The sequence below is a fragment of the Palaemon carinicauda genome, chromosome 44 (assembly GCF_036898095.1).
Source record: "Palaemon carinicauda isolate YSFRI2023 chromosome 44, ASM3689809v2, whole genome shotgun sequence".
Classification (NCBI taxonomy): domain Eukaryota; kingdom Metazoa; phylum Arthropoda; class Malacostraca; order Decapoda; family Palaemonidae; genus Palaemon; species Palaemon carinicauda.
In genome coordinates this window covers 37204994-37212493 of record NC_090768.1, presented here as the reverse complement: position 1 = coordinate 37212493, position 7500 = coordinate 37204994, and the positions used below count along the sequence as shown (strand labels likewise).

The 7500-nt window shown below is 32.7% G+C and overlaps 1 long non-coding RNA gene across 1 annotated transcript in view; it reads right to left on the bottom strand.

Annotated features, from left to right (window-relative positions):
• LOC137634250 (uncharacterized) overlaps positions 1–7500 on the bottom strand; it is a 689990-nt gene that overhangs the window by 681653 nt on the left and 837 nt on the right. The window lies entirely within an intron of this gene.

The following is a 7500-nucleotide window of genomic DNA, read 5'->3' as shown; positions in this document are numbered from 1 at the left end:
ATAATTCTTCCTGTAGTCATCGGCACCCGATGCCTGGTTCCCTTTGGTCTTTGATTAGGTGAGGTTAGAGCTTCAGCACTGATCATTAGCTTTAATGTTCAGTGTCTAGGAATGATAGAGTAATGACGCCACCATTAGTCTGCTGCACATGAGTAACGTTTAAACCTTTATACAAGATAACTTTTTAATTAATCATCACCCTAATTGATACATGCATTCATAAATAAAAGTATATATAATATATATATATATATATATATATATATATATATATATATATATATATACAAACCTACCCACAATATATATACACAGTATATTAACATACATTTATGCAAATTATATAGATAGATAAAACCTTTCAACACTAAGTTCTTAACCCTTTTAAGAGGATGGTAGTGTAACAAACTACTCACAATAAAACCTTCCAGTATCTCAAAAGTCATAGGGATGAGGCAGCAAAACTCTACGAAGCTTTTCCCGCCCCCAATAGACTTTAGTACCCACCTACAAGGGGTGGGGTTTAGGCTAAAAGCAACCCACGGACCTAGTAAATTACAGATCACAACATAAGAAATTATTAGCCTCGATTTTGAGTCAACATTTAGGCCATTGAGGTTATTTCTAATACTATTTTGGGGAGAACATACAACTGAAAGGGTTAAGTATGCTTCTGGAAATTATTTGCTTATTTCTAAATCGCCCGTCTTTTCGTTTATCCCATCACTTGGCCTTATTCACCCTGATTATTTTATCATGATGATAATTTACTGAACTAATCTCTCTCTCTCTCTCTCTCTCTCTCTCTCTCTCTCTCTCTCTCTCTCTCTCTCTCTCTCCGTAGATATGGAAGCGTATGCAGGCCTTATATTTGGGATACTATGTAATCTAGGAGACGATGTTTAGTTTTTCCTTCAGGACTAACCCCCCACTTAACTTCGTTCATGTTGCTTCTACAGTATCATCCCTAGGCTAGGTAAGGGATTCAAGAGGCCTGTTTAAATAACCTTCTCCATAAAACAACAAAACTATCAAGTATGTATGTACGCAAGTATGTATGTATGTATGTATGTATGTATATATGATGTATGGTAATCTTCAAATTATCAATTAAGTTTTGGGTACCGGTACATGAAGTTAAAGAGACACATGATATTGGGGTTAACTGCAATTTTGCCCTCTTATCTTTTTCTGAAAGAAACTATATATATATATATATATATATATATATATATATATATATATATATTTATATATATATATATATATATATATATATATATATGTATATATATATATATATATATATATATATATATATAATGTAAAATTAAAATTTTCTAGGTAGGATTGTAGCTTAGCAAGTAATAATAATAATAATAATAATAATAATATATTGTATATATACTGTATGTATATATACATATATATATGTATATATATATATATATATATATATATATATATATATATATAGAGAGAGAGAGAGAGAGAGAGAGAGAGAGAGAGAGAGAGAGAGAGAGAGAGAGAGAGAGAGAGAGAGAGAGAGAGAGAGAGAGATATTATAAACTCACATATATTTATATATACACATACAGCGGGTCTGGTAGTTATGGTAACCAACACCCTTCATCCAGCGCCACACGGCACAGGTTCGAATGCTGGTCAGGTAGGAGAACTTTCAATATATAATATATAATTCCCATCAGATGTTCAGGTTTAAGCTATTCCTAAGATAAAAGTGGATTCGATATGAATGGGCGATTCCGGCTTACGATAATATATGAAGTATTAAAATTGTCATGAATAAAACTAATTATTTATATATATATATATATATATATATATATATATATATATATATATATATATACATATATATATGTTTATATAACATATATATATATATATATATATATATACACAAACACACACACACACACACACACACATATATATATATATATATATATATATATATATATATATATATGTGTGTGTGTGTGTGTGTGTGTGTATGTATACATATACCAAACATCACAAGATAAAACAGACATACCAAAAGGGAAAAAAACCAAAAAATACACAAACCGACACACGCACAATACGGAAATGTGAGTTCTAGATAGATGGGAGGGGAATGGGGGTTTGTCGGCAAGGGTAGGTAGGTAGGTAGGGCTCCCAAGCATGCGTGCAATAGCGTCGGGAAGTTGCGCCACAATCGATCCTCTGATTTAATTTTGTTGCACATGCTATTTCGCTTCCCGAATGCGCTCCGACGCTATCATCACAAAAGATCATCCAGATATACGTGAAGAAATAATTAGTAATGTTTACAAAGTGGATATGTCTTTTCGACCTACGGTAATGGCGTATATTGATGGTGGTGGTGGTGCTGCGCTGCAGCACACACACACACACACACACACACACACACACACACACACACACTCTCTCTCTCTCTCTCTCTCTCTCTCTCTCTCTCTCTCTCTCATTATAGGCATGATTGGGCTGTACCCAAATGCATCATTTATTTATTATAGCTACATAATCATAACATCCAATAACATATCTTACAATATTCTCACTATTGGAGGAATTTACGATTGTTTATAAAAAAAAAAAACTGAGTTTCTGAATAAATAAAACCATAGATTCCTATTTATCACAAATATCTAACAAACAAAATTAATATAATCATTTTCAAAACAGTTAACAGCATCGTTCAACAAAGAATAAACATAAAGATATCAAAAGTGCCAGATATATGGAACATTTTAATAGAGTCCGATTTCAAAAATTAATAATTCACAAATAAATTAAAAAGTAGGGATTTAAAAGAATAAATACGCCAGGTATTAAATAAATTTTAACGCAGCAACAGAGCTTCGCTGTTATATGTATCTTCTATTCACCTCTTCAGAAATAAATGATGGGACACATTAATGAAGAAAACTACATAAATTTTCAACCTTGCCAGTATACCGTCAGCGTTGCACACGTCAAGCCTCACGACCTTGCAATAGACACTGAATGTACGTCAACAACCCAAGTAAACACAACTTGATCACTTATTCACACAGATCAATAATAAAATGGGAATTATTTCCCTTCTGTATTACTAGAATCCTATAACCGTCTATTTTTTAACAGGCGAGTACATAACTAAAAACTCCTTTACTCAAGGGGTTACCTACTGCACTGTAATTGATCAGTGGCCACTTTCCTCTTGGTAAGGGTAAAAGAGACTCTTTTGCTATGGTAAGCAGCTCTTCTGTGGAAGGACACTCCAAAATCACAACATTGTTCTCTAGTCTTAGGTAGCGCCATAGCCTCTGTACCATGGTCTTTGCATGTCTCTAGTTAGTTCTCTTGCTTGAGGGTACACTTGGGCACACTATTCTATCTGTTTTCATATTTCCTTTCCTCGCTGAGCTATTTTCCCAGTTGGAGCCCCTGAGCTTATGGCATCCTGCTTTTCCAACTAGGGTTATAGCTTAGCTGCTAATAATAATAATAATAATAATAATAATAATAATAATAATAATAATAATAATAATAATAATATCTTTTCTCGTATTCACAACCCGCGAACACATACCCAAGACACAAAGGAGAACTGAAAGTCCCCCCCAAAAACATAGCTTGAAAACGCACCCAGCCTCGGCTTATACTTCAAAAAAATAAATGTAAATGAGCACCCAAACAAATCATTTGAAGGCACGCGTGATTGCCCATCGTTGGATAACGTTACTCATCCACAAACAATTCCTAACCGCACTGCATTCCACACTCAAAAATCGTGCCATTATGTATCAATAAATGGTGATGGAAAATAAAATTGCAATGCTCCATATGCATCCCATTCATGAACGCACCAACGGCATTAGGATTAATTCCAACTTTATTTATAAAGAACAACTGATTTAAAGTTGAAACATTCATTCCAATAAAATGTCTTGTTACTCTTTTTTTCTCTCTCTCTCTCTCTCCTATGTACTTACATAAGGTTAGTATGTATGTATGTACATATATATATATATATATATATATATATATATATATATATATATATATATAATATATATATATAAATATTTGATAGATAGATAGATAGACAGATATATATATATATATATATATATATATATATATATATATATATATATATATATATATATATATATCACCTAAAAGGAGGAGGAGGGCCTCATGAAGAGAATTAGACATGTCAAGGCTACATTCAAGATTAATTTCCATATCATGGATGAGCCCCCTTTTGCAGCAAAATCTGCACATGTGTTTGCCCATGCTCATAAACAGGAGGTTCATCAGCAGCGTTGTGAACCTCCTACAAACATTGCCATTCAACACTATCATATATGCACTTTTGAGTTCTAGATCACGGGACCCTTCCTTTCAAACATGACATCTATCAAACCGTTTCAAGACTCCTCTCTCCTCAATACCTTCTAGCGTTGCTAATGTTGCAGTCATTTAATCGAGGCCCTTTTGTCAATTCGTTTCACATAACCGAACGACATTAACCTATCCACATCCACCATTTCACCTAAGCTTGTCTTTTCACAACTTCTGTTCAGTAAGTTGACTGTGGTAATCGAAGCCACTATTCAGATGGGCATGAAGCCTGTAAAATGGAGATTCTTGATGCGGGCAGTTAACACGGGGAGGCACCAACTTGAACGATTATAAAGCTTTGAGTGTGTTTATATATATATATATATATATATATATATATATATATATATATATATATATATATATATATATATATATAAACACATATATATGTGTATATATATAAATATATATATATATATATATATATATATGTATATATACATATATGTGTGCGTGTCTGTCTATATATATATATATATATATATATATATATATATATATATATATATATATATATATATATATACATTACTTGAAAATGCAGACGACCCCTATGTAACTGGGCAACAACAGTAAGTCTTACAGGTGATTACTTACATAATTTACGTAAATTATAAAGACACATAACAAGATTTTACACTAAACTCGTACAAAAGGGATGGACAGACCGTTGCAAACGCTAAGTGGACGACAAAAAAAATCAAAGATATTTAAGGTCAAATGATGGTGACCCAATGATAAGCAAATTTGAATGATACAAGAACTGATGGAAGAATTACTTGATCTGAGAATCATAATGTGATTTTATACTCTATGTATAATTAACAGACAGATAATATTAGCTCAATTTCCAGGTAAGGTTAATGGTTGTACTCGGATACCGAAGAAAGCCAGTTCGACTCTTCCTTTGACCTAGCACTTGGGAAAAGGAACATATAGGTTGAGCTAAAGGGTTCCGTAAGAGGTCATGGTCTGACACCTACTAAATGACACACAAGGTACCTGTATTTTGGCATTAGTTGACTTCTCTAGTGTAGAGGGTTCTTAGGGCAGCAAATATGTAAGATTGGATAAGAGCAAGACCTGATTCCATGACTAGAAGCAAAAACCGATGATAGACCCACCTCATTAAAAATATCCTCAAACTTACTACTGAACTTTGCCGTCGGATGCGAGAGGCAACAAGCTACAGAGAGAGAGAGAGAGAGAGAGAGAGAGAGAGAGAGAGAGAGAGAGAGAGAGAGAGAGAGAGAGAGAGAAGGGTGTTATGGAAAGATATGTTTAATTAATGAGCAGCTCGAAAAAAACTATGTTTGACCGAAGATAAAAAGAAAGAATAAAAAAAGGCTTGAAAATATGTGCTCGGAGGGATAATTGTTCCTCTTCAGAAATGATTAGTTCATTAACATAAGTGCAAGACCATAGATGAAGATTTTAGTTGGCTTACGTGGGAAGGGGAGTGAGAAGGTGCCAATTGATTTCACGAAATTTTCAATAAGAAATTTAGCAAATCAGGTGTTTCTTACTGGGCACTTACGTTGAAAGACTGTCAAAAGGACAGTTTGTGTCATATTTCATGACTATTTTGAGAATACACTAAAAAGAAAACTTATAAGATTTGAAATTGTGAAAGGCCGGCCGCTAAGAAAGATCCTTTATTTTAAAAGCCACTTATGAATGGCAGAGGTAAGGGGCAGTGACAATGCCATAGCAGGACAATGCCCTAGAGACTGACCATATATTATATATGATACTGCCAAACAGACGTTAATGTGTAAGGGTATGAATGGTAGGTTGACAGCGCGGATTATAAAAGTCTATTAAAGAAAAGAGCTAATCTAGCCTATTATGTACGTTCAATGATGAAAATCAAATTGATGGAAAAAAATTTGGCCCAATATAATATACATAAATTCTAAAACACCAAAAGCATTCATTATTGTGTAAAATTATACAGTCTAGTAGTTAGGTAACATGACAGATATCAGAACTAAGTGATAATTCTCTTCACCTATAATGACTTCAAGTCTGAATACGGTATTATTAGTAATGTTTTCAAAAAACAAGAGAGAGGGGTAAAAAGGGAGAATACAGATACTAATTCTTAGCAACAGAAAAATAATCTAGATTAATTACCTACAATAAGCTGACAAGAAGTCTATCTAATTAAGCAGTAACTTTTAATCATCTATAGAAACTAGATACATAATCACCATATTAAGGAATCCTTATTGTAGAGTTCCGAAGAAGCTAATGAAGTTATTTCCAACTCAAGAAGATATAAAACTTGACTTTAATTTCAATTTTTGTGGGTTGACACAACATTCGTTATATTGTGCATGTAAATTACACTATCAGTACTACTTCAATTATTTTATATCTGAGACTATTGATGGAAAGATCAGAATTACAAAACATGAGTAAGTCCTGAACAGTTGAATTTCTAGAAGAAAACAAAAGTAACTTGATTCTAAAAACTAATATTCATAGGGCGGTAATTAGGAGAGAAAAAGAGCAGATTAAGTCTGCACAGAAAACAATTATTAAGATATTTCCATGAAGAATCAATTTCTCATTAATATCAAGCAGCATCAACTTGCTTATCATGACTCTTAAACAAATGAATCATATCATTATGAATTTTGACACCAGCAAAATAGAGCAAATTCATTCAAATGACGAAAAATTTAACTTTAATACAGGGAAATTACTTTAAACTCAGAATTACGTCAGTGTATATTTTCACCAAACTCTACCAAAGTTCAATATTCGCAGGAGGTACAACATTGGTTAAGGGCAAAGAATAAGGATGATAACAATATAAATGCAAGTCAGCATCTGAGAGAAATGACTGGATGACAGGTAGTCAGGAGGTGAAGTCTAAGTTAAAAAGTTTATATATATATATATATATATATATATATATATATATATATATATATATATATATCTCCAACATAGGGCAGGGAAATACAGTTTACATAAACACGATGTATTGACGAGCTAAGAAAATTTATTGTATGGACTAGTATAGAAAGACCATATACAAACACAAGTGGAAGGACATGTCTAAGGTCT